This window comes from Mus musculus, chromosome 7, assembly GCF_000001635.26.
Source record: "Mus musculus strain C57BL/6J chromosome 7, GRCm38.p6 C57BL/6J".
NCBI classification, from domain to species: Eukaryota; Metazoa; Chordata; class Mammalia; order Rodentia; family Muridae; genus Mus; species Mus musculus.
In genome coordinates this window covers 34,135,031-34,140,696 of record NC_000073.6, presented here as the reverse complement: position 1 = coordinate 34,140,696, position 5,666 = coordinate 34,135,031, and positions in this window count along the sequence as shown.

The window sequence follows — 5,666 nt, the reverse complement described above, 5'->3', positions numbered from 1 at the left end:
TCATCTGCCTCTGTTGCCCTAGTGGGTTTGTGTCTGCCACAGGCTGAGTGCTAGCTCTGGGCTGTGGAGCTGTGAGGTTGGTAAAGTGCTTGCCATGCATGTATGGGAGTCTGAGTTTGGTCTCTAGCTCACAGGTTAAAAAAATAAGCTGGGCACGTCACGCCAGCACTGGAGAGGCAGGCAGGGAAGTTCTGAGGCTCACGGCCAGCCTAGCCTACTCTGTAGTCTCCAGGCCCGTAAGTGACCCTGTCTTACAAAACAAGATAGATGTCTTCTGAGAAATACCACCCAGGGTTGGCCTTCGGACACATACAGGTAACAGAAGTCTTCCCTCCCCTGGGTGCCATTGCACACACCTAGGAAGAAGACCTCATATCCAGCAGCTTACAAGCTGTCACTTAGCTCCAGGAGAGCTGACACCCCTTCTGGCCCCTGAAGGCATGTGCATATTACACACATAACTTTAAAAAAAGGCTGAAAGATAAAGAATTCAGGATCATAATCAGTTTTATGGTGAATTTGAAGTCAGCATGAGACCATCTCCAAAAACCCAACCAACGGGCTGGAGAGATGGCTCAGCGGTTAAGAGCACTGATTGCTCTTCTCCTGAGTCCAATTCCCACCAACCACATGGTGGCTTCCTCTTTTTTTTTTTTTTTTTTTTTTTTTTTGGTTTTTCGAGACAGGGTTTCTCTTTATAGCCCTGGCTGTCCTGGAACTCATTCTGTAGACCAGGCTGGCCTCAAACTCAGAAATCCGCCTGCCTCTGCCTCCCGAGTGCTGGGATTAAAGGCGTGCGCCACCACGCCCGCCTCCACACGGTGGCTTTCAACAATCTGTAATGAGATCTCATGCCCTCTTCTGGGCTGTCTGAAGACCGCTACAGAGTACTTACATATAATAAATAAATCTTTAAAAAGAAAAAAAACCCAACCAACAAAGGTACCTCAGGTGGAGCCAGTGCTTGGGAGGTGTGGGCGAGGCCATGGGTTTGATAACATCTGCACTTTACCACAAACAAAATAACAGATTTAAAGTTGGGCTTGCAGTGTGGCTCCGTGGGTGAAGGTGCTGGCCAGAAGCCTGACAAAGTGAGGTCAGTCCCAGGACCTACATGTTAGAGAATCAGCATCTCTACTTTGACCTCTGAACTCCACACATGTTCCAGGGGATCCAACATATCTGTGACCTGCTCATACCAGCAGGCAAAATAGTCTTAAAATAATAATAAGCTGAGCAGTGCTGATGCATGCCTTTAATCCCAGCACTCGGGAGGCAGAGGCAGGCAGATTTCTGAGTTTGAGGCCAGCCTGGTCTACAGAGTGAGTTCCAGGACAGCCAGGGCTACACAGAGAAACCCTGTCTTGAAAAAACCAAAAAAGAAAAAAAGATAAAATAATAAATTCAGATTTTTAAGATTAATACATATGATTGCTTACAATTCTTGCCTTAGTTTCCCAAGAATTGGGGTTACAGACCTGTGTCTGATGACACTCAAGATCTTAAAATATATCTTAATTTGATTTTTAAAGCTCAGTTGTTTAAAGACTTTAAGGTTTGTTATCTCTGGAAACATTGTCTTGACCCAATAGGTATTGGAAAAGATATTCCTAGTGGGGATGGTGGCGCACACCTTTAATCCCAGCACTTGAGAGGCAGAGGCAGCCTGATCCCTGAGTTCCAGAACATCCAGAGCTACACAGAGAAATTCTTTCTTGGGGGGTGGGGGCAGGGGAAGAAAATGAATATTCCCTATGTTATGTCACCCAAAGAGACACATGAGTAAATTAGAAGTAATTTAGCAATTGGCTTTTCCAAAAGGGTTCACAGAGACCTAACCTAGGCAGGCAAGCATTCAGCCAGAAGTTCATGTAGTTCTTATTCGACTGCAGGATTTTACCTTGTCGGTGGGGACAAGATCTTACTCTCAAAACTTGATGGCTATTCACACTAATTCCTATGGGTGCAAAGGGGGCTAGATAAGAGTCCAGTCTCAGGAACATCTGGAACGAGGTCAGGGGTTGGCAAACGGGGAAGAGTTGCACAAGGTGGGAGAGGTGTTTGGAACACTGGCCCTTGGCAAGCCTTGTTTTTTTTTTTTTTTAAAGCTGTTTTTAGCCAGGCATAGGCACACACCTATAATCCCAGTACCGGAGAGGCATAGTTCAGGTGGAGCTCTGTGAGTTCCATGTCAGGCTGATTCAAATAGTGAGATCCAGGATGCATAAAACTATATTATAGATGACACCCTATCTTATTTTTTTAAAGTAACAAGAACAACAATTCATTTTATGTGTTATGTATGTGTGTGCATCATGTGAATGCCACAGAGGCCAGAAGAGGGTGTCACTTCTTGTAATTGGATTTGCAGACAGTTGTTAGGTGACATGTGGTGCTGGAGTGGAACCTGTGTCCTCAAGAACAGTTAGTGTGGTTAACTGTTGAGTCATCTCTACAGCACCTTTTATCCATCCATCCATCCATCCATCCATCCATCCATCCATCCATCCATCCATATCCATCCATCCATCCATCCATCCATCCATCTATCCATATCCATCCATCCATCCATATCCATCCATCCATCCATCCATCCATCCATATCCATATCCATCCATCCATCCATCCATCCATCCATCCATCCATCCATCTATCCATATCCATCCATCCATCCATCCATCCATCCATCCATCCATCCATCCATCCATATCCATCCATCCATCCATCCATATCCATCCATCCATCCATCCATCCATCCATCCATCCATCCATCCATCCATCCATCCATCTCCATCCATCCATCTATCTATCTATCTATCTATCTATCTATCTATCTATCTATCTATCTATCTATGTAGGTTTTCTGAATCAGGGTTTCTTTGTGTACCACTGGCTGTCCTATAAACTAGCTGTGTAGACCAGGCTAGTCTTGAACTCTTAGAAACCCATTTACTCTGCCTCTCAAGTGATGGGGCTAAAAGTGTTCACTGCCAGGCCTGGTCTTTTTATGTGTTTTTAAAGACAGCACTTCACTTCATAGTTCAAGCTAGCATTAAACTTGCTGGTGAACTGGGAAGACAATTCTGTGTGTAAGGCACTTGCTGTGGGAGCAGCAGGGCCTGGTCTAGGTCTCTTGAACCCACATGAATCTGGACACAGTAACAAATCTGCAATCTGTGTCAACTAGGTGGTGGTGGCACAGTCCTATAACCCAGCACTTGGGAGGCAGAGGCAGGTGGATCTCCCTGAGTTAAAACCAGCCTGGTCTACAGAGTGAGTTACAGGACAGCCAGGGCTTCACAGAGAAACCCTGGCTCAAAAAGAAAACTGAGAAGGAGAGAGAAACTGTCTTATACAAGGTGGAGGGTCAGAACTAACAGCTAAAGTTGTCCTATGGCCTTCATACACATGCATAACCAAACATACACAGATGAAAAGATTTCTTTTTTTTAAGATTTATTTTTAATGAAGTGCATGTGCGTGTGTGTATGGGATTCTGCACATGAGGGAGCCAGCCTGAGGTAAGCTTCAGGCACTGTATTCACCGGGGCCTGGGTTACAGGCAATTGTCAGTCTTGGCTGTTGGGAACCTATGTGGTGTCCTCTGCAAGAACAGGATACATTCTTTAGCCAACATCTCCCCAGTCTCAAAGAAAATGATATTATTTTTTAAAAAATTGTTTTGTATGTGACTGGAGAGATGCCTCAGTGCTAGAGCACTGTTTAAGTTAAGAGTGCAGCTGCTCTGGTAGAGGACCTGGGTTTGGTTCCTCGCACCCATGTAGTGGCTCAGGACCTTCTGTAACTCCAGTTCCAGGGGATCTGATACCTTCTGACTGCCACTGCCTCCAGGCACACATGGGGTATATGTGCAGATGAACTCTCATACATAAAAGAAAATATTGTGTCTATGCATGTATGTATGTATGTGTGTGTGTGCGCGTGTGTGTACATGCACATGCCAAGCACTTGTATGGAGGTCAGAGGATAAGTGACCTCTTAGCATTTTAAAGCAGAATTCCAGAGGTTCAGAATTCTCCATTTGGCTGTTTTTAGGGAGGATATATTTAGAGAAGTATTTTTATAGATAGTTTTTATTTTTTTTTTAAACTGGGAATCTGCTTCCTGAATTCTACACATAGATGGAACATTTTCCTCCTGTATTCAACTCAACAGGACAAAACCCCAGCCCAAAGCTTATTTGGGACATTTAGCTGCTGTCACTAAAGACAACAAACATGATCTGAACTTGGTAGTACATGCCTTTAATCCTACACCTGAGAGGCAAAGACAGGTGGATCATCTACACAGTCAGTGTTGGCTACATAGAGAGTTTGAGGCCAGCCTGGGCTGAAAAGAAAGAGGAAGGGAGGGAGGGAGGGAGAGAGAGAGGGAGGGAGGAAAAAAGAAAATCAACCAAGTAGAACTGTAGGCCCCTAGTTCTGTTTAGTTATATTCCGAACACAATTACTGTTCCAAAAAAAAAAAAAAAAAGTGTTGCTAGGAGCCTGGCGGTGGTGGCCCACACCTTCAATCCCAGCACTTGGGAGGCAGAGGCAGGCGAATTTCTGAGTTCGAGGCCAGCCTGGCCTACAGAGTGAGCTCCAGGACAGCCAAGGCTACACAGAGAAACCCTGTCTCGAACAACCAATATATATTTAAAAGCAGTACTTTTAACTGCTGAGCCAGCTCTCCAACCCCATAAAATAACTTCTGTTCTTATGAAGACACATCAAAGGGAGGAGACGGAGAAGACGTAAACTAGTAGAAACTATTTGTAAAAAATGGTATACTGGTAGTGAAAATATGTAACAAACTCTTATAAGTCATTAGAATAAAATAATTACTGTAGGTGTGAGTCACCGTGACGCACTTGGTTTCTGTAAATAATGTGTACACTCTCACACTAGCTCATTTGTGGTACTGAGGGGTCCAACTAGGCTTTCACATCTATCTGTCATATCTATCTATCTATCTATCTATCTATCTATCTATCTATCTATCTATCTATCTATCTGGTGTGACCAGATGATGACTACAACTTTTAGTGGAGGGGTTCTCCTATCTTATGAGTCCCACAGATGGAACTGCGGTCATCAGGTTTGGTGGCAAGTGCCTTTTCCCCAAACCATCTCCCTGACCCCCAGCTCCTTTTATGATTTTTTTTTTTTTTTTGAGATAGAGTCCCACTACATTGATCAGACTGACTTGGAATTTGTTCTGGAGCTCAGGCAAGCCTTGAATGTGTGTTCCTTTTGCTTCAGTCTTCCAGCTGGCCTCCGTTTCTCCAGTGCTAGGACGTGAAGCATGCAGATTCATCAGTAAACAACGGATGCCATTTCATAGAAGTTGCGTCTTCTACTATCCCATATTTGGTCATTTTAGGTTGCTTTACTTTTAGGTTTTCTTATTTCTAGAGAAATGGATTTTAGTTGACCCTGGACACTAATGTATCATTTGAATTCTGAAGGTTCTAACTGTGAAAGCTGGACTGAAACATTTACTTGTTTTTATTGGGAGGTGGTGGCAGTTCTTGCTATGCAGCCCAGGCTGGCTTCAAAAGTGATCCTCCTGCTTCAGCCTCCTGATTATAGCCTGGGACAATCATAACCTAGAATAGATGTTTTGAAAGAAATTTCTGCTTATAATTTTATGGTAGTTCAGTA